This window comes from Herpailurus yagouaroundi, unplaced genomic scaffold (genome assembly GCF_014898765.1).
Source record: "Herpailurus yagouaroundi ecotype Mexico unplaced genomic scaffold, PumYag 29, whole genome shotgun sequence".
Lineage (NCBI taxonomy): Eukaryota > Metazoa > Chordata > Mammalia > Carnivora > Felidae > Herpailurus > Herpailurus yagouaroundi.
This window is the reverse complement of record NW_024412377.1, coordinates 65,039,622-65,061,181: the sequence shown is the minus strand read 5'-3', so window position 1 is coordinate 65,061,181 and position 21,560 is coordinate 65,039,622. Positions and strand designations below refer to the sequence as shown.

The 21,560-nt window shown below is 51.9% G+C and overlaps 1 protein-coding gene across 3 annotated transcripts in view; it reads right to left on the bottom strand.

The window, feature by feature from the left end:
* HRH2 (histamine receptor H2) overlaps positions 1–17,817 on the bottom strand; it is a 79,012-nt gene extending 61,195 nt beyond the window's left edge. For all 3 annotated transcript variants that reach the window (XM_040445580.1, XM_040445575.1, XM_040445567.1), the window contains exon 1: positions 17,697–17,817. The gene's annotated coding sequence lies outside the window, so the exon portion shown is untranslated. The remainder of the gene's footprint in view (positions 1–17,696) is intronic.
* Between the last annotated feature and the right edge of the window lie 3,743 nt (positions 17,818–21,560).

Below are 21,560 nucleotides of genomic sequence, written 5' to 3'. Positions count from 1 at the left end.
GAAAATTTTCACACGCAAAAAGTTGAGAAAACAACACAATCTTATCTAACACAGATCTTATCCAACTGTTCACGCAGACCAGATAATCATCTGTTCTACCTCTTATTCAGTGTGTGTGTGTGTGTGTGTGTGAAAATTAATTGAAAGTCATTAAAACAGGCTCCAGCTACTTCCTCTACTCATCTTGCACGCTGACCGCGGATGTTACAGCTGCGAGTCGCACGGCTTCCTCTCCTCATCTTTGTCTTAATAGCCTTTGAAAAGGCACCTTTGGGAGAATTTGCTCAGGGTGGCAGTACCCTGCACTGCCCCCGGGGAGGCTTCTGACCTTTACCTGCAGTGATCACCTAGCAGATGCAGCCATAACAAAGAGCGAGGCACTGCGGCGGCATGCTGGCCAATTAGCCTTCCAGACCAGCCCCAGCCCAGCGTGATAAATGCACTCACTGCACTCTCTGATGTCTTTCAAACCCACCGTGCTGGGCCCTGTGCGGGAGGAGGTCTGATTGCTCTCCATTACGAGCTTCGGTTGGTCTCTAAGTTTAGATCCTTGACGTGACATTCAAGGTTCTTCGTGACCTGGTTCTGTCTTCTCTCTTTAGTCTCAGCTTCTGTCTGCCATGTGCAATTTTGTGTCCCAAGACAACACTTTGAGAAATGCAGTGCAGGTGACATTGAATTCCTCCTGGTTTTGAAAGTCCCAGGCCCATCGGGACTCAGTGCCTTTGCACATGCTGTTCTCACTGCCGGGATTGTCCCTCCTCTCTTCTATTGACTGGTGAGTCCTCGGTTTTCCTTCAAGGCCTGGCCTCCTCTGCTATCTCGTCCAGAAGCCCAGAAGCATTTGTTTTGCCCCCTCACTTCTACCTCCCACTTACACCCACCTCTGGCACAGGCTTGTGCTTTCTGGGGCACACTGGGTGGAATGCTGGGTTTTCAGTGTCCCCGGAAAACTCTCCTTCTAGGGGGATCCTTGGTGATTCAGCATCACAATGTGTCTCCCCAGGAACTGAGTTGTGGTGGGTGGGATCCAGATTATCATTTCCCTCTGCATTCCTCCCACACAGCACAAAGAATACGGTCGAGGGCCACCCCACCAGCACAGTGGTAGCCCGGAGACAAACCCAAGTCTACTTCATGCCTCAACTTCCCTCTCACTGTTCCTCACAGAAGAAATGTCACTGGTTGTACATTCTGTTTGCTAACTAGAGGGATGAGGCCATCTAAAAAAGCCACTAGTCTCGAGGCTCAGGTCTCCTCCTTTCAAATTTTATCAAACTGAGTCCAGCATTTTCTTTTCTCTTTTCACTGGGAAGTAAAATGAAGTTCCTCTTTCAAGGTTTACGTACCTGAGTTCCAGGCACAGCCACCTGGGGAGCCGGCATTGTGTAAGCTGCCAGCAATTGGGGGGAGATCAGTTAAGGCTTGGCTGATTGGGTTTCTCACTTGGCCTCACAGATGAATCTGATTTTCCAGGCAATAATTTTATACTAGGAAAAGAAAACGGTATTCATCAGACGACCCCTGTATGCTAGGTACCTTCTGGGTGAACCAGTAGGCAATCCTGTGAAGAAGGGTGATTTGATCCCCTTATTCTGCGAAAGTTGACACACAGAGAAATGAAGGAGAGTCCCAGGGGCTGAGAGCGGGGACTTTGGACAGATCAGGGTTCTAATTCCAGTGCTGTCATATAAAGGCTTTGTGACCCTGGGCACTTTCCTGCAACCTTTCTGAGCCTTAGTTTCCTCATTTGTAAAATTTGTAAAATAATATGCCCTCCTTCACCTGGTGGATGTGGAAATGCACAGTAAGAGTCTGTAAAACACTTACTGCCTGGCACATGGTAGGTTCTCACCAAATGTTACCTGTATTATTGTCTAAAGCTGCACAGCCAGGAAATAGCATTCACGAGCACCTGAGTGCCTTCCAGGGGCAGACACTGTACTGGGCTTTTAAATACAGCAGTGGGCATGACAGAAACATCTAGAAGCTTCTGTTACAGTGGGGGAGACAAATATTAAGTAATTCACTGTAGCATTGCTCATTTAATTACAGTTCTGTTAAGAGTTATATATAGAAAGGGGAGATAGAAAGGCAAAAGTTATATATAGAAAGGAGCCAAAAAGATTATATAATGGGGGAGCTGCCCGGGTCCAGGAGTTAGTTACTGAAAGCTGGAGGAGATATTTGAATTGAGACGTTAGATGCCAACTCAATGAAAATGGGGGACAAACCGGTTCCAGACCGAGGGAACAGCTCCCACAAAAGCTCCGATGTAAGGCCTCTGGGGTAGAGGGGGAGTGTAAGCGTAGTGATGTGACTGGAGGCAGGAAGAGGCTCGCTGCCCTGCTGTTTACACGAGGAGGTGGGGTGTGGCAGTGGGGGTGGGCCTGAGCTGAGCCCTGCCGACCACACCCAGTAACCACTGTGGGTTCGGAGACATAGAAGTCACTGGGTCCTGGAAAGGCAGTTCTTTGTCTTTATGAACCATAATTTCTTAGAACTTTCCCCCTATAACTGGCCATTTCAAATGTCCTAGGTACCTGCTGCTGAGTACATCAGAAAGTGGCCCCAGCAACAGACCCTCAGGAGCTCTGCCCCTGTCAGAGTCCCAAAAGGGCCCGAGGAATGGGGGTTATGTCACGGGGCAACGTTTTCTTCTTTAAGGAGGGAAGACAAGCCTTTGCAAGCTCCAGAGTGGCCATACCCACACGGGGTGCTGAGCAAGCATGACTAAGGCTCAGACGGCGGGAATGGAAATGACCTTGGTCCTTCCAGGGTCCTTTTCTTCCCACTTACCGATGCCAGCCAATGCACAGCTCCGCTTAAGAAATGCTGACACGCTGGGAGCCCTGGGGGCTCCTTCTTACCATCACTCGGGAGCCTGAGGCAAGCTGTGGGGCCGGGGCAGGGAATGCAAACCCAGTGGACACGGCGGGTCCCAGCCCCTGCGGTTCGGACACAGCCAAGCCCCACGGTGGGGGCAACAAGGAGCTGCAGGAATTCAAAAAACTGAAGTGTGACTCTGGCTGGTGGCAGGTGACAGCTGTGTGTGTGCACGCTCGCACACATATACAGAAGGCAACATTTTACTAAGCCTGGAAAACCCCATTAGTGTTAAGAACACTCAGACTCCTGACCCAGCAGTTGTGCTTCTAGGAATTTGTCCCGTGACTCCCCACGGTGCTGATCGTGTTAGCAAAAGCTGGAAATGGTGTAAAAGTGCACAGGACACAGAGCAATGACGCCATCGAAAAGACGGAGGAGGTTGTCTGCGCCCACGTGGGATGGTCTCCAAACATGTGCCGAGCGGGGGAATGTGTGTGTGTGTGTGTACCCATGCATCCACACGCGGCTGGCTCAGGAAGGCCACCTGCCAAAAGGGCAAGGTGGGCTGCTTCCTGCGGGGACCTGGGGGCCGAGCCGCGTGGGAGTGAGACTTCTTTCGCCATGCACCCTTTGTGACCTTTTGGAATCTTTTGTACCTTGGGTAGGTATCACCTTTTCAACACCTAGCAGCCACACGGTCCGACAGGTGGAGGAGGGAAGGGGCAGAGTACGCTGGGCAGAGGGAACAGCACGCAGAGGCACGGGGGCTGGGTGATCAGATCAGGCTGAGGAGCAGGATCGACCACGTGGTTGGTCAGGGCTCCGGGCCAGGGCTGGCACTCGGTCCGCTCGGTCCGCAGGGCCCTTTGTAAGAAGTCCTCCACTCCAAGCTCACGGCCCTCAGGGACCATCCTCCGGCCACTCCCCCACAATCACTGCACAGGTCTGGAGTCAGGCTGGTCATGCCATGCCCTCCGCTGCTTCCCCTGTGGGGAGCGTAAAGATAACCACGCCTGCCACACCCTGTATGAGCTGGCCTCGGCCAACCTCTCTGGCTGATTCTTAGGGGGAAGGTGGAGCCGGGGCTGGAGGGCTGAAGAGTTTGGACTTAGTTCTGAAGGCAATAGGGAGCCACTGAAGCTTCAATCAGTAGGCTCAAGATTGTCCAGGAAACCGGTAGAAGGTGTGGAACACATCTCTCCTGATCCCAGTCAGCCACCAATCAATGAGGACAGGAGGACACTCTTCTTCCTCGTTACCGCATAGAGAATGCTTACTTCGCGACAGGCCCAGGGCTCTTGATGTTTACACCACCTCATTTACTCTTTATCACATCTTGAAGCAAGAGAGCTTTTCTGCATTTTATAAATGCAGGAACCAGGGCTCAGAAAAGTTCAGGAACTTGCCCCAAGTCTCAACACCATTAGGTGGATTTGAATCCAGGTCTGTCGGACTCTTGAGTCCCTATCGTGGGCCACTGTATATTTAGCTTTTCCTGTGGGGAAAGGAATGATCCTTGGGCTTTTCAAAGAGATGGTGTGATTGGGCATTTGCGGCACAACATTCTTCCTGCTTCGCGATAACATTCGCGTTGGTCTTTCATTTGTGTGGTGGAGATTTCTAGCTCCTTCACAGCAGTGGGCTGGGTGTTTCATAAAAGCCCTGTAGGCAGGAAAAGACTTCTGGTTGAGACTCTTCTTACAGAGAAAGGTCCTAGACTCCCAGTCATCTGAGTTTTGGTCCCAACTTCCATTGCCCCCAGGGGCCCAAAGCCGGGCATTGTGTTTGCTTCTGTCCTCAAGAGTGTTGTGTTCCAGGGGGGCCTGGGTGGATCAGTCGGTTGAGAGTCCGACTTCGGCTCAGGTCATGATCTCATGGTTCGTGAGTTCGAGCCCCGCATCGGGCTCTGTGCTGACAGCCCAGAGCCTGGAGCCTGCTTCAGATTCTGTGTCTCCCTCTCTCTCTCTGTCCCTCCCCCACTCACACTCTGTCTCTCAAAAATAAATAAATGTGCAAGAAAAAATTTTTAATAAAAAAAGTGTCGTGTTCCAAGAATGGCCACCCCCCTGCCACCACCGGTGGGGCCCCTATGCATCGGCTGAGAGGCGAATGGATCTGAATGTTGTGTGGAATCTGGGGCAGCTTGACACAGGTTGGGGAGAGCCCCACCCCCTCCTTAGTCCAGAGTGGGACAGAGGGAGGCGGGTCAAAGTGGACATTTTATTATGATGAATGTTATCACTCTGGCATCATACCTAGGGAGAAGGTGACCTGGACCAGAAGCTGGGACACAGATCACTTCTGTGTGCTGAGCTCCTACAGATATTCTCCTATCTCTGTGGGGCCAAGAGGATTACCGTTCCTGTTTGACAAATGGCTCGGAGCAGTTAAGTCACTTGTCAAGTGCACACAGCTGGTAAGGAGGCAGGCAGCGGGCTTTGAGCCAGCCCTGGTTCTACGGTCTCTGAGTGTCCACAGGTTCCACACCTACCCAAGGTATGTACCTGGTCCAGCTCGTTCCCTATGTGTGTCACCAGTTCTTGCGAGGGTGTCTTCTTCTCAATGCGACACCCTATGCAGCTCGCCTGACCTCTTCCAGGGGTTGATGTGGGAACCCGAGCCACATCTGGTGACAATAAATTCCCTTAGTTATTATCGTTTGTCTGAGAAACTTTATTTCCCGTGTCCTTTTTGTTTCAATGAAGGTGAAGGTCACATCACATAAAGCTAACCATTTCCAAGTGTACAATCCGGTGGCATTCAGCACATGGACAATGTTGTGGCTACAGGACACGTCCATCACCCCAAAGAGAAAGTCCACACCCATTCAGCAGTAACTCCCCATCCCCCGTTATCCTGGTCTCTCCCAACTCCCAGCCTGCCTTCTGGCTCTTTGGATTCACCTATTCTGGATACTGTGGGCACAAAGCGCATGTAAGATTGGGAAGTATGGGGTTGGGGGAGATCCCCAATTCTCCTTTCCACCTTCTGCTTCCCTTTCGTCCACCTAGGTGCTCAGCTAAATGCGTAGGCATCATCCTTGACATCCAGCCTACCAGGGAGCCCAGGGAATCTCCCTCTGAAATATGTGTATCTAGGATGTGGCTACCTTCCTTGGCCCCTGCCGCCACTTTGGTGCTAGTCCAAGCCAGCATCATCTCTTGCCTGGACTTTTACTTTTAAGTTTCTTTATTTGTTTTGAGAGAGAGAGAGTGCGTGCACGTAGGAGAGGGGCAGAGAGAGAGAGAGAGAGAGAGAGAGAGAGAATCCCAAGCAAGCTCCGAGCTGTCAGTGCAATACCCAACGAGGGGCTCAATCTCACAAACCTTGAGATCATGATCCAAGCCAAAATCAAGAGTTAGATGCGTAACTGAGCCACCCAGCTGCCCCTCTTGCCTGGCCTTTCATGACAGCTCTTGACCGGCTCCCTCCTCTCTTGCCAATGCTATACTGTGACACCCTCACCTTGGCTCATAAGGCCCCGTAGGCTCTGCGCCCTACCTCTCTGGCCTCCTACGTTATGCCCACGGCCTCAGTGGGCACGTGGCCACCCTGACCTTGTTCCAGTGCCTTGGACATGCCGCTCGCTCCCCCTTGGGGCTCTGCCTGCGATGTGATGGGCGATTGACCTGGATGTCCCAGTGTTGCCACAAAGATCAGTTCTGCACAGGGGCCCTCCTTGACCCTCAGAAACAACTCTCTTCACCTCTATCATACCCCCTCCACTTGGCTTTCCGCACGGCACATCTTTTTTTCCCAGCATTTTTCTCGCTTCCCTACTTGTTCGCTATTTCCCTGTCCCCACTGGAACACAGGAGCCATGAGGGCTAGGATCCACTCTGTCTCGCTCCCTGCAAGCACTTAACGAGGGCTCAATTAATACTTATCGGATTGACTAAATGCACGTTGAAAACAGCCATCATAACAATATCGTATCCCATTTATTGGGTACTTTGAAAGTGCCAACCGATGTTCTAAGTACTTTATATACTTTATCCCATTTAATCTCTGCAACAACCCTATTATGTGCATTCCATTCTTCATTTCCATTTTCTAGATAAGGAAATTGAGATTTATGGTGTTTTGTGATTTGGCCCAAGTCCATAGCCAGCAGCAGCTTGGCAAGTGTGGGAAAGGCCCGGGGAAGGCCTTTTCAGGGCAGGGGACGGACTGGGCTAAATGAAAACTCTGCCTTGGTTCTCCTGAAGGAGGCGAGACCCTGGATTGCCAATGTTTGCAAGGGGGCCCACATCTCTGCCATCCAGGGCAAACTGCCCAGGGGGCCGGGGTGGGGTGGAGAGGGCATGGGGTTGGGAATTTGGACCGTGAGTTTGAGTCCCTGGTACGATTCTGACTTGCTATGTTACCTCCAAGTTTTATATCCTAATTTTCCTCAGCAGAAAGTGAGGACATGGGATGAGAATATCTCAAAGGTTTCTTCCAGCAACTTTATGTATGTGTGTATGTGTAGAGGGGGTGGGAAGGGTACAATCATGAGCTCCCCAAATAAGAAAATAGGAGTGCTCTGGGTAGAAACAACATTCAGGGGCCACCTGGTGGTCAAGAACCCCTTGTTCAGCATCCCTGAAAGGTAGTCATCCCCAGTCACCTTGCATACCTCCAATGATGGGGGACTTACTATCTTACCAGTAATTCGCCAACCAGTCACAGCCATTTAAAAACATACAGAGCCCAATACATGCTGTTTTGGAGGCATAGCCCACTGGATAATAAGTGCTTTGCAAAAATACGTATATTCCATAGAAAAGAGAATGTGTACTTAGCTATTTAGTATAACGAGCTGCCACTGACTAGCTGTCATAGTGTTACATTTGTAGATAGCCAATTAAACACTCATTACTTGCAATTTTGTGGTTTTCTTTTTGTATGTTGGGTCTGGGACTCGCGTGTGTGCCTGTGTGAGTTTGCAGGCATTTTTGTAGGTTCCTGAAAAGCTCTGAAGCCCCACGGGACAAATCTAAGTCCCCTTTCCCAGACAGCCCGACAGGGCTTCATGTGCTCCTGAGCTTCCGCTTCTTTATGATACAACATAAAGTTGTATCTTTACGATACAACTCGGGCCCTCCGACTGGACTCACCACCATCATCTCTGCCATCGCGGCTGCCATCACCACCACCACCGCCCTGCCCGTCACTGCTGCCATCCTCCTCCTCCTCACCGTCCTCATCCCCATCACCGTCATCACCTGCACCCGCAGCAGCCGCCGTGGCCACGGGAGCTGGGTGCCAGAACTGTCCCCGCCAACATGGGGCCTCCCTCCCTCTCTGATCTTCCTTCCCCCTGACCTCACTGCAGCTTGCGCCCTTCCCGCAAGGTACAGCTTGCTCTCACAGGCACGCGTCGTCATGTGGCCGGCTGGGTCACCTTTAAGGACCCAAGCCGCAAACAGCTAACATCTGCCAGGAACGTTCACCCACACTGGCTATCTTCTATAATCCTCCCTGTCCTCTCCCACCTTCCACGGCCCCTCCCCCGGCCCGTGAACTCATCTGGGGTCCTGCAGAACTCTGTGGAGCAAGCAGTCAGGGCGTTCTCTATTACCCCGTTTTGCAAATGTGACACAGAGAGGCCAAATGCCTGGGCGGAGGCCACACAGCAGGTCAGAGGCGGGAAGAGCCCTCCCAGCGTGCCCTGTCCCACACCCCCTGTGTTCCCCACACCTCATTCGCTCGTGCACCACCTCCACGGCTTTTGCCAAGCCCACAAAATGCCAGTCCTGGTTTGTTTTTGTTTTTGTCTTTTTTTTTTCTACTTGCTATCTTTCTTTAACGTGTTTGAATTTATTGCAAAAGGAATGGTTTTTATCCCTGTAACAATCAGCAGGATCCCTTTCCCTGCAACGGGTCACCCTGAAAATCAAGGCGGCGAAAACGCAATCAGTGTTAAATTCCGTGTGGCTGCTGCTGCCCGAAGAGCCAGCCTCTCTCCCTGTTGGAAAGGCAGGCTGGCGTGCCTGGAGACATGCTTACGACGGATTAGCACCAAACTGACGCTTTCCCTGTGACACGAGAGGAGGACGTGAACGGAGAAGGGAATCCTCTCGCTGTGGGACTGGATGTGCTCTAGCATCCGTGGAACCGACCGCCCAGGTCCACTTTGGGACCCTCAGGGCTGCCGGCTCCACCCCCGAGGAAGCATTTTGCCCACCGGGGAAGCCAACCCCGTGTCGGGGAAAGGAGCCGGGAACTTCTCTGAGGCTCAGTTTCCCCATCTGTACACAGGGCGTGATCCCACAGGGTGTGGCACCGGTCAGATGAGATGCGACACGAAGGCCTGGCATTAGAAGTGAGGCGGCACCCTAGCAAATGTCATTCCCAACCCCCCGGCCACTCTCTGCTCTTCCCTCACTGGATGTGGAGGCCTGCCTTTTCGGGGAGAGAAGGCACCCAAGGCGGCCAGAGCGGGGGAAGAAATGAGCGTGGCAAGTGCACACGGGCCTCCACGGGGACAGTCTGGGAGCAGGGGCAGCTCACGGTAGGCCCAGGACAGCCTGCCGGGGCCAATGGACCCGTGTCCCCGGGGAGCACGCTTGTCCTCTCAGCCTGCAAACCTCAGTGAAACACCGGGTCCCCCACAGCAGCTGCAGGGCCTCCTAATTCCAGCCCCGCTGCTTATCAGTGGGGCAATTCTGGCCAGGCCACCTGGCCTGGAGCCCCAAGTCCCCTTCCTGTGAAACGGGGATGATAATCTCAACAGCACAAAGGTGCGGACAGGCTTGTGGGCTTAAGAGCAAGGCACTTCTAGACAGCCAGCTACCCTGCTGCTCCTGTCCGCGGTCACAGCAAGCACTGGCTTGGTGTCTCTCTGCCTCAGCCTCCTCGACGGGCACAACGGAAATGATGACGGGTTCTACACATTTGACTATTGTGAGGAATAAACGGGCGGAGGCGTGGAAAGCCCTAGTAGCTGGGGTTGAGGGGGTGCATGCAAACCCCCTACGGGATTCACAAGCCCTCAGCACCACGCTTGCTGCAGAACCTGCCTTCCTCCAGCTCTCCACTGGGCTCTGTCCTGCCCTGTCGCGTCTCCTTCCACGACCTCACCACGTCCCCTTTCTCAGCTGTGCCCCTAGCAGCACCCCCAGCTCCTACCCCCTGCCCTGGGGAACCAACCCACGACCCTTCGGCATCTGACCCAGGCACCAGGATTCCCGGAGACGTCCGCTCAGCTCAGTCCAAACACATCACACACCGTAGGACCAACTGTATTATTTACGACAGCTGAATACTGGAAATGACTTGCAGGCGTTTAAAACTAGAAGACTGGCTGAGCAAATTATGTCATAATGGAATTCTCATAGCGCTTACTATCACGTTTTGGAAATTACGAAATAATGAGGGGACCTGTTTATATTTAAGTAATAAAATAGCAGAATTGAAAGTGTATATAGAAGATGACTGGAACTCAGAACTCCTACCTTATCAACCTACAGGGGGAGAAAAACAACAAAAACTTATGTCTAGAAGGGCAGGCTGCACAGTAAGAGTGGTTTTCTTTGATGGTGACAATGACTTATTACTGTCTTCTTCCAGATCTCTTTACCAAACTTTTCTACATTGGGAATTAATTCTACGGTGACTAAAATAACAACACAAAGGTGCAGAAGTGTGTATGACATGCTCCTCTCATGTCAAAAACAGCACATACGTATACATGTAAAGCGTGTATGTTTTTGCGTAAAGCAAATTTGAAAGGATACATCACCATGAACTAACAAAAGTGACCTCCTCTTTTGGGCAGGGGACTGGGCGAATGGGGGTCAGGGTGGAGGGAAGCTCCCTTGTATATTGTATTTCTAACCACACGGATGTTTTCTCTGATCAAAGGGTGGAAAGAAAAAAAGCCCATAATCGTCTAAGAAATCTTCAGCAAAGGCGGTAAGTATTTTTCCAAATGGGCTCTGTGGACATTTGTTCAAGTTGCTACTTAAAAAAAGGAATTTGTGGGGCGCCTGGGTGGCTCAATTGGTTAAGCGTCTGACTTCAGTTCAGGTCATGATCTCGCGGTTGGTGGGTTCCAGCCCTGCGTCGGGCTCTGTGCTGACAGCTCAGAGCCTAGAGCCTGCTTCTGATTCTGTGTCTCCCTCTCTCTGCCCCTCCCCTGCTCACGCTCTGTCTCTCTGTCTCTCTCTCTCTTTCAAAAATAAACATTAAAAAAAAAAAAAAAAAAGGAATTTGTGCTGGAAGTACAAGGTCTTAATGGTGGACTTGACTTACTTTTCCCATGGAGCCCACCCTACAAATAATGCTCCCCGGACCACTTTAGGGAACGCAGAGCAAGGGAAAACTAGGAAGATTGTCCTGCCTCCCAGGCCCGAGGGTGCCCTGGGCCAGGCAGGCTGTGTGTGAATTGTCTATACCCACTGTGGGACTGTGGGGGTGTGGGCATGGTAACCCAGAGAGAGGATGCGTACCCCGGCCAGAGGGGTGGCCACTGTGCTCACGATGGGTCAGTGCCACCAGATTGCCACGTTTTTCAAGAGAAGCTGGAAATCTGGATTTTAAATGAAGTCTTCTGGCTTTAAAATAAAATATCTAAACTTTTCAACTTTTTTTTTTTTTCTCTAACATCTTCTTCTGATTCCCTGTCAAAGACCTCCACCGACTGCTGGCTATGAGCTCAGCATGTTCCTGGTGTTCTCAGAAAGCTGGGTCTGCCCCGAGGATTTACTTCCATTTCTAACCCTCTTTCATTATTACTTTGAGAACTTTGATCCAGATCAACATAAACTCACTGGCCAATTGCTCAGGGAGCTTGCCTTCCTTGTGGTTGAAAGTCAGGCTGACTTTCACCACCTCTGTCCCATGAGTGTGGTAAGGAGTCCCGGAGAGGGCTAACCCTAGCAACCAACTTTCTCGTGGGTCGCGAACGTTCTGCATCAGGTAGTGACAAATGGTGGTGCTGTCGCTGGACTTCTGCTCTGGGGCTCTCCCGTCCTCCACAGCCTCAGTTTCCCTTCCCTTCCTGCCATCACGCCCTCTGTGCACCAGCCAGCCGGAAAGTCTCACCCTCCCTTTGACTCTCCATATTCTTGCACCTCAGTGCCTTTGCACATCCCGATCCCTGAGTCTGGATCACCCCCTCCGGCAGCTGCCTCTGTCCTCCGTCCCTCAGCCATCTGGACAGTGCCACATTCAAACGTCAGCTCCTTGTGCCTTCTCTCTTATAGCCAGAACCCCAAAAGGCTGGCATCCACTGTTCTTGCGTCGTTCATTATTTAGACTCCCATTTCTCCTTCAAACCCGCCCCCACCCCCCACCCCCTTGCATATGCCTTCACCTTCCAAACAGCTTTTGAATCTGTTCCCTTCTCTCCGGCTGCAGTGTTCCACCCTTGATCCCAGCTCACCTGGACAAGAGCAGGGGCATCCTGACCATGTTCCAGGTCTCGGCTCTCTCTCAGCCCCACCCGCCTCCGCACTGTGTTTTGGAAAACACAACCTGGTCACCTCAGTCCTCGGCCTAAAATCCTTGCGTTGCTCCCCGGCCTACAGGACAGAGTCCAAACTCCCCAATTTGACATTGTGGGATCCTGCCCTGTTGACTCCTCTGTTACCTCCTTCCACTGCCCCTTGCGCCTCGGGCAAAACTTAATTAATTGTCCTGCGTGCCCTGAGGACACCTGGAGGTTTCGTGGCTCAGTGTCTCTTAACCTCTTTCTCCACCTGCAATCCTCTTTGTCTACCCGCTGCCTTGCCATTGACCTCTGCACCCAGCTCTGGGAATCCTGCCCTGATTCCCCCAGGGCTATAGGTTTGGAGGCTAGACCATTATTCTTGGCCGGAAAGGTGGGTGATCGCTGAGCTGAAAGTGGCCAAGGCGTCCAGTCCTGGCTGGCGCTGTTGACAATTCTTCCTGCTGCTCCTGGAGGCTGGGCACCAGGTCAAGGCTGCCACATGCTCCTGGAGACTGTCCCCACGGGGCTGGCGGTAATCAGCCATGCTGCCTGCTCCAGTCTGTGACCAACTTGGCTCCAGCCACCTTTCTCTCACTGCCACGGCGCCAGGCCCGCACCCTCCTGGCAGCGCTGTCCCACGGAAGCTGGCATCAAAGAAGGACAGAGTCAGAAAGGATCTGTGAGATCAGCTAGTGTGCCCCTGCCTGGTTTTAGATGGGGTAGCGGGGGGCCCAGAGAGGGACAGTGGCTTGCCCAGGGTCACACCGTGGTGAAAGGTATAGTGGTTCCTGGAGCCCAGGTCTTCCAGATCTTATCAGAAAGGAAAGAAAGAAAGAAAGAAAGAAAGAAAGAAAGAAAGAAAGAAAAGGAAAACGCCCTTTGGTCTAAGTAAGGGGGTGATACAACGAAGTTTTGACTCTGATCTGAGTGGACAGTTCGGCAAACGAGACGTCCAAATGGCCAGCGGGCACCTGAAAAGAGGTTCGAATTCATCAGCCAGCCGGGGAACACAAATCAAAACCGTAACGATAGCCCGTCATGCCCACAGAACCCAAAAATTGGGTAATAAGGGTTGGTGAGGGTGAGAAGACACTGGAACCCTCATACAGTGCTGACGGGAACATAAAAGGTTCGGCTGCTTTGGAAAAAAGCACTCTAGTAGTTCCTCAAAAGGTGACACATAGTATTACTATATGACTTAGTAATTCTATCCTTGGGTATATCCCCAGAGGAAATAAAATTTATGTCCTCAAAATCTGTACACAGATGTTCACAGCCGTATTGTTCATAATGGCCAAAACAGTGGAACCAACCCAAATGCCCATCAACTGATGAATGGGTAAACGAAATACGGTGTGTCCATGAATGGAATGTTATTTTGGCCGTATAAAGGCATGATGTACTGATACGTGTCACAACACGCATGAACTGTGAAAACATGCTACGTGAACTAGGCCAGTCACAAAAGGCCACACGTTATTCCATATTATCACATATTATATGATGCCACTGACACGAAATGCCTAGAATGGGCACTTCTATAGACACAGAAGAGAGACTGGTGGTTGTCTAGCCTGGGGTGGGAGTGAGGATTGAACGGGGAAGGACAGTTAATGGGTACCGAGTTTCTTTCGGGGTGATGAGAATGTTCTGGAATTAGATCGTGGTGACGGTCGCACAATATACTAGAAGCCACTGGCTTGTAGACTTTAAGTAGGCGAATTTTATGGCATGACAATTATGTCTGTACGATGCTTTAATTTTATCAGAGAGCACTCCAGTTGCTGATGGCGGCAGAGGGACAGCAAGAGGGCCAGGCGGCCGATAGTGCAGTCACAGCCTCCAGCACACAGGACGTCCCCAGCACACAGGAGGCACTTAGGGACTATCTGTGGGTGCCTCACACAGGCCGATCACTGTTCAGGAACGCCCTTCTCTTCAGCTCCAGGGTTTCTTAACTCTGCATGGTTGACATTTTGCACAGGATAATTCTTTGTTCTGGAGGCTGTCCTGTGCATCCCGGGATGTTTAGCAGCACCCCTGCCCTTCCTCACTAGGATGTGAGCACAGCCTCCTGCCCCAGTTGTGACAATCAATATCCAGTCCCCAGTCCTAAGGGACTAAACTGACCCTGACTGAGAATCACGCCTCTAACCTCTTTTGCCCACCTGGTGAATGCTTGCTTACCCTTCCGGAATCATTTCCAATATCATTTCTTCTGGGGAGCCTTCACCCTTCGTTCTCTGACGTTCCATGGTTTCTTAAGCAAATCCCATCGAAGCCCTGGCACACTGTATACACATCAGTCTTCCCCACAGCTGTGTAGAGATGGCACCTTATATACCTTTGGGTCCCCAGCATCTAATACAGAACCTGGCCCTGTGGGGGTCACTACTCAGCCCTTTCCTCAGCCGTCAAGTAGGGACATGCACGGCCTCCCCCAGGTTTTCTGTGACTAGTGCTCACACGTGAGCTAACTGAATCTGCCCACCCCTCCTGACTCTGCTTAGGGGTGTAGGCTCTGGATCCAGATGGCCTGGGTTTGAATGCTGTGGGGTGCTGGGCCAGGGACTCAATTATCTAACTCTTGGTTACAGATCATTCTTCTCTGTAACACGGGGATATTGATAGTACCTACCTTGTAGGGTTACCATGAACACGTAGTAAGAACACAACCAATATCAGATATTATTGGTAATAACAATGAAGTATTCTTTCTTTTTTCCAAGGGGCCTTCCAGACCTCAACAGAGAGGTGGTCTTGTCGCCGATAAGTGTCCATGTGCCAGTCCTGCCCTGGGTGTTGGCCAGGAGGAGGTGGGAGCGGGTGGGTTATACCGTGCCTAGAAGCCAGAGGGTTCTATGTCCGCTAATGAGCATATTACATAAAATGTGGGAAGTTCAGAAATTACAGTCAGGGAACAAATCTATAATCCTACCACCCACTGGCAAACATTATTAACACTCTTTGGTCCGTTTCCTTCCAGTCTTTTTTCTAAGTGCTTGCCACTAATTTGTGACCATGCCCTACATATGCATATGCATAGGCATGTCCCCATTCATTAAAAACTCTCCATTTTTAGTAGCCACATGGCTGTTCCATAATTTACTTAATTGATCCCCTATTTGACATTTAGGCATTCTCGGATAGTTGATGACTATCTTTGCATTTGAAAGAGCCTTTGTTCACATTCCCATCATTTCATTTGGATGGCCTCCCTTCTTTTAAAACATTTTTGGCAAAGGGATGCCTGGGTGGCTTAGTCTGTTGAGTGTCCAACTTCAGCTCAGGTCATGATCTCACTGTTCATGAGTTCGAGCCCCGCTGCTATCACACAGAGCCGGCTTTGGATCCTCTGTCTCTCTCTCTCTCTGCCCCTCCCCACCTCACATTCTCTCCCCCCTCCTCTCTCTCTCTCAAAAATGAATAAACATTTATTTTAAAAAAAAAAAAACAAAACATTTTTAGTAAAGGAACCTCTCTAGCCTGCTGAGACACCCACTTTCCCATAGCTGGGTGCCCATTTTCCCATTATCAGGGATTTCCTCCCCAAAGCTGAGCTAAATCCTTGGGATTGGGACTTAATCCTGTTTCCCCTTCTCTGGGCGTTGGTGGAGATGGACCACAGCTGGTCTTGTTTTCCCGTGGGACCCATCAGCTGGGAGGGAGAGTTTAGTTAGTCTCAGCAGAGTACGGAGAACAAAAAGTGTCCGTGAAGCTAGAAGTAGCCTGGGCCGAGGTTACCAGAGACGAGGTTAAGTGGGACTAGGTGGTAGAGGAAATGAAGCTGGCTGGCTGGGGTGAGCCAGCTTGATATCTGCTTCCTATGTGATGTTGATTAATGACCAGCTTTCCTTCCAGAGAAATCACCCCTAGAGAAATCACTAGGCAAACCCCAACCCCAGTGCTAGACTCAGACTCACTTTCCCCAGTGATGACATAGCAGCTCCCTCCTCTTACACATGGAACAAGAAACCAGCGCTGACTTGGTCCCCACCAGGTGCCAGGCCCCATGCTGGACACCTTCCACGGTCATCTTTTGGGGAGCCACTGTGGTACCATCACAAGTACTCTGGAGTCAGGCAGATCTAGGGCCAATCCCAGCACAGGCACATCCTACCAGTGTGACCATGTGGCAACCATTCACCCTTGTGAGACTTGGTTTCCTTGCCTGGAATTTTGGGGTTTAATGACACCAGCTTCCCAGGATCCTTGTGTAGACTACAGCCAACATTGTGTATACAATGCACCAAGTACAGGCCTGCCCAGGGCAAGGGCAGGAGAAATGTTATTTCTCGTTCCATTCAATTCTTGTCGTATCTCAGGGTCAAAGATGTCAATAAATGTAATCTATCTAATTGCCTTTCATAACCTCCAGCGACAGGGAACTCATTAGTAAGTATGAATTTATAACTTCCCATTACAAATAAGATACTGAGGCTCCAAGAGATTCCCCCAGGAGTCTCTCAGGACAGAGACTGTCACCTCACGGTTTTCATGTCTTAGAAAACGATCAGGATGCATGTCTAGACTGGAAGGGACTCCTGCTCCCTATCCCAGTTCCCAGGACCCCGCTTCATGCCCAGCCAGACCACTGGCCACCTCTGGCAAAGGAGATAAGAAGGAGCCTGGCCAGGACAGATGAGTTCCCAGGAGGCAACCAGAACCAGGAATCTGGCCATGGAAGTTAGGGTATGACAGCTGCCACTGGGGGACACCACAACCTGCAGGTACTTTCCTGCCCCACTTTCTTATCCTCATAGCCTTCTCAAAGGGGGCAGTGGTATACCCCTCTTCACGGGGTGGGAAACTGAGGTTCACAGGGTCAAGGTCAACGGCACTTTCCCTTAAGTCAGCAAACTGGGATTCCTGGTTAGGGCCACTTGCCCAGCATATCCTGGAGGCAAATCGGGCCAGGCGAGGCCAGCTCCGTCCTCGCTACTGGGCATAGGGCAGCAGCCCAGGAGGACGAAGGCCAGATGCCTGGGCTGCCTGAGGAACTCGGAGCCCCCCTTCCCGCCCGCCCCCAGCCCTCCACTGGCTTTCCCTCAGCAGAATGTGACTCCACGCTCCCGCAGACAAATCGCCCCTAGAAAACGCCGCCGCTCAGAGCCTGGGGGCAGGACAGAGGCTGTTTCGGTGCAAGTGGACTTTCCAAATCCACCCCCACCCGGGCAGCTGGGGCGATACACCCCACCCCGCGCCCCGAGCACTGCTGCGAACCCGAACCCGGGCTGCGTCCCGTCCTTGCAACGCCCCCTTGGCGCGCGCACGACCTCGGCGGGTCACGGAGAAGGAAACTGAGGCTCCGAGGCGGAGGAAATCGCCCAAGGTCAGGCGCAACCAGCGAGCCCCGGGGCCGGGAGCTCAAACCCGGGGTCAGGGTCGAGACGGCGGCGGGGACCCCACCCGGAGCCGAGGCCTCGCGGGGAGGCGGCGGCCGCGTTACCTTGAGCTGCTGCGCCGTGGGGCTCCGGCTTCGGCTCCGGGCTCGCCGCGGTCCTGCGCCCGCGCCGGCTCCGCTCGGGGCAGGGATGGAGCGGGCGCCCGGCCTGCGCCCCGCCGCACGCGCCCACTTCCTCGTCTCCGCCCCCAACTCGCTCCTCCTCGCGCTCAGCTGCTCCCGCCCTCCCTCCCTCCCTTCTCCCGGTCTCTGCTGCTCCCCTCTTCCTCTCCCTCTCTCCTCCCGCCTCCGTGCCCAGCACACTCTCCCTTCGCTTTGCTCGCTCCCCACACTCCCAGGCCCCCACGCTCCCCCACTTTCTCCTAGACCTTCCTCCCTTCTCTCTCTGGCTCCGACGCTTCCCCCGTCCCCTTTCTTTCGGTCACACTACCCTCCATCCTCTCATTTTACCACCTCACTTCCACCCACCGCCCCGACAGCCCGGGCTGGCAGCCGGCGTCCAGCCGTGCGGTGATCCAAGTAGAAGGGAACTCCCGGGCTGTGGCCCAGGGGTCAGGTGGCAGCCTTCCGCAGGGGTGCCCATCGGCACCTGGAATCAGGCCACATGAGAGAGAACGGTCTCGTTTCAAGGGGAGAGCCTGGATAATTCCGGGATCAGAGGAACTTCAGAAAACCCCAGAGTGGATTTGTTCTAGTTGAAGGAAGGGATGGAGAAAGAGAAGAGGTAGAGAGGAGGGAGGGTCTTGGGAAAAGGGAATTTGGGGTATGGAAAATGGAGGTTCAGATGAGAAAAATCTCTCTTAAATATCAAGATGTCAAGGCTGCTGTGCTCACCACGCAGCTCTGGGTGGAGGGAGCGCCCCGATGGCGGGGGAGGGGGGCAGGATGGCCAAGGGTGTTGGCCAGACCTGCATAGTCAGCCCAGGGTACGAGAAGCAGGTGGTCAGATGGGCTGCCCGTGGTTGCTCAAGGAACCTGATATGAGCAAGGGAGTTTGTGCAGAAGCTAGGCCAAGGAGAGCAAAAGGATCCTGGCTCAGTTGACCATACATTTCAGAGCCATGCTGATGATGACTGACAGCACACCAAGCCATTCTGTCACTATGGGCCTCACCCTGTGCTTCTGTGTTGGGATACTGACTAAGGCCACAGACCTCTGCAGCTCTGAGGTCACAGCTTCTGCGGGAGGAGGTTGTAGGCCAGGCATCCAAGTCACCAGTATCCTGGAATGACAGCAAGAGCCTCCAAGCCTGTCTGGGGGACTCCACACTTGCTCACCTACAATTCACAAAGCAGCATAGGTCATCTCTAAAAAAAAAGGTGCAAATCACCTCTTGCCCCTGTACTCCCTTGCTTAAAACCCTCCCGTGACTGCCTGTTGTAGTTAGAATAGAATCCAAGCTCCCTACCACTACCAACATGATCTGGCCCACTTCTCTGACCTGATGCCTCTCCACCCTCTGCCTCACTCCGTGTGCCTCAGCTATGGCAGCTTCCTCCTTGTGCCTGGAACAGGCCATGCTGGACCACACCACAGACCGTTTGCACTGACTGTTCCTTCTACTAAGAAGGCTCTTCCCCCACGTCTTCCTGGCTGCTCAAATGTCAGAGAGGCCACAAGGCCTGCTCATCTTACCTAAAGCAGTCACCTCCTTACCACAGCGTTTTTCACATCATCCTGTTTTATTATGATGAAAACACTTCTCAGTATCTTCAAAAAACATTTTTGTTTTAATGCTTATTGTCTGCTTTCCTAGGATGTCACCGGTGAAAGAGCAGGAACCTTGTTTGTGTTGTTCCGTATGTCTCCCCAGAGCCTGTAACAGTCGCTGATACATAGTCATAAATGCACAATAAATGTTGGTTGAATAGGTGAATGAATGAATACTATAACGAAAAGGTTTAGGAAAAAGGAAAGTCTCTTGACCCTGCCAAGGGAAAAAAAGATGGTCTTGAGACAGAAGTGGAGAAGGAGGGAGGGCACAGCTGGAGGGAACAGCATGGAGACAGGTTTAGGGCATCAAACAGCCTGGGGCATTCAGGGTGGGCCAGCCAGCAGGAATCAGATGGGGGGGGGGGCCCGGGGGGGGGGGGGGGAGCTTTAAGGACACCTCAGTGATGGGACTTTGGACTTGATCTTGTGAGCAATGGGAAGCTGTGGCAGGTAATCGGGAGGGGGGCTAGAAAGGCCGGGGTGTGTATCCTGGAAGAGAGAAGCCTCCAGCAATCTCTCTCTCTCTCTCTCTCTCTCTCTCTCTCTCTCTCTCTCCTTCTCTATGAAGGGTTCTCTGAGGGAGCAGATGAGACTCCAGCACGTGGCGCTATGGTGGAAATAGCATGAGACAGATTTGGGCTCTGTAAAGAATTTTTTTTAAAGATCCAAAAAGGAAAATTGGCTCTGTGTGGGTGAGGTTACTGTGCACTCATAGTCGGTGCCTCTCCCAGAGGGAGGATGATATGTCTGTGACCCGTTTGGCTACTGATGTGTTGGTGAAGGTGATCTGTGTCACTTCTATGCAGGAGGGTCTGTGACAGCCAGCGTCTGCCATGTCACTCTTCTGTCTTGAGACTGGCTCCAATCAGGCAACGTTTCAGGCTTCATCGCATTGGGTCCTGGAGTGAAGTCCCAGAACCGGTCCCAGCCCGCAGGGGACATGTAGGGTAATTGAGAGATAAATTTGTTGTAGGCCATTTGGATTTCTGGAGTCACTTGGGGTTGTGGGATAATCGTGGGCGTTCTTTACTAAGTCGGTTCAGTCAAGCTGGTTTCAGCTTATCACATTAGCTGTGATAGAAGGTCAAAGAGGGCCACAGCAATTTGGCCCAAACCCCTTTGCAAAATGGCAGCACCTCCCACCAAGAGGTGGAACCTGTGTGCCTTCCCCTAGTCTGGGCTTGCCTTGTGACAGAAGCCAGCGGAAGGGATGCTATGCGACTTCTGAGGCTAGACCTTAAGAAGCCTTGGTGCTTCAGCTGGCACTGTCTTGGAACAGTGCTCTGAGACTGCCAGGCCGCAAAGATATCTGGGGTGAAGGGTCACATGCAGAGAGATGGCCAGCTGTCCCAGCCACATGGCTGAGCACAGGGAAGACCAGCAGAAGAGCCCCGCAGCCCACACACGGAACTGAGGCAAATGATGCATCTCTATTGTTTTAAGTCAGTAAATTTTGGGGTGGTCTGTTACAAAGCAACGAATCAGATAAGGGGCCTTGGGAGGAATCAGGTCTCTGAGCTCATTTCCTTGGCCATCACATAAGCCTAACAGTAATGTCTTCCTCAAAGGGTTTAGATGAGGCTCAGATGAGAAAAGAAATGGACATTAAATTCCTTCCTTCCTTCCTTCCTTCCTTCCTTCCTTCCTTCCTTCCTTCCTTCATCAACACACATTGACCGGACCTACTGTATTTCAGGCCCAGGGTTGACTATGGAATACAGCAAGGAACAAGATAAGCAAGGATCTGAAATGTGAGGAGGAAAAAGGCAATGAGTAAGCCAGATAACTTCAGCCCAGTGTAATTGCCACGAGAAAAGCAAAGCAGGGCAATGTAATAGAGAGGGCCTGGAGGCAGTGCTTTGTTAAGGATGGTTGGAGAAGGATTTTCTTAGCACACGACGGTTAAGCTAACCCAGGTGTTTGATAAGGGGGAGCAGCGTCCCATGTAGTAAGAGTCGTAAGTACAAATGCCCCAAGGTACGGAGAAGTTTATCATGGCTGAGTGCATGAGGGAGAGGGGGAAATGGTTGGAGATTGTGTTGGTGCAAGGCCATGGGGGAGGGGGGGTATATAGATTTCATCCTAAATTAAATGGAGCCAAGGAAGGATTTTAACAGGGAAGTGATACCCTTTGTACACTACAAAGCAAGTTAGTATTAGAGTTCTTGCTAGAGTCATTTCATGGTCAGTCACCCC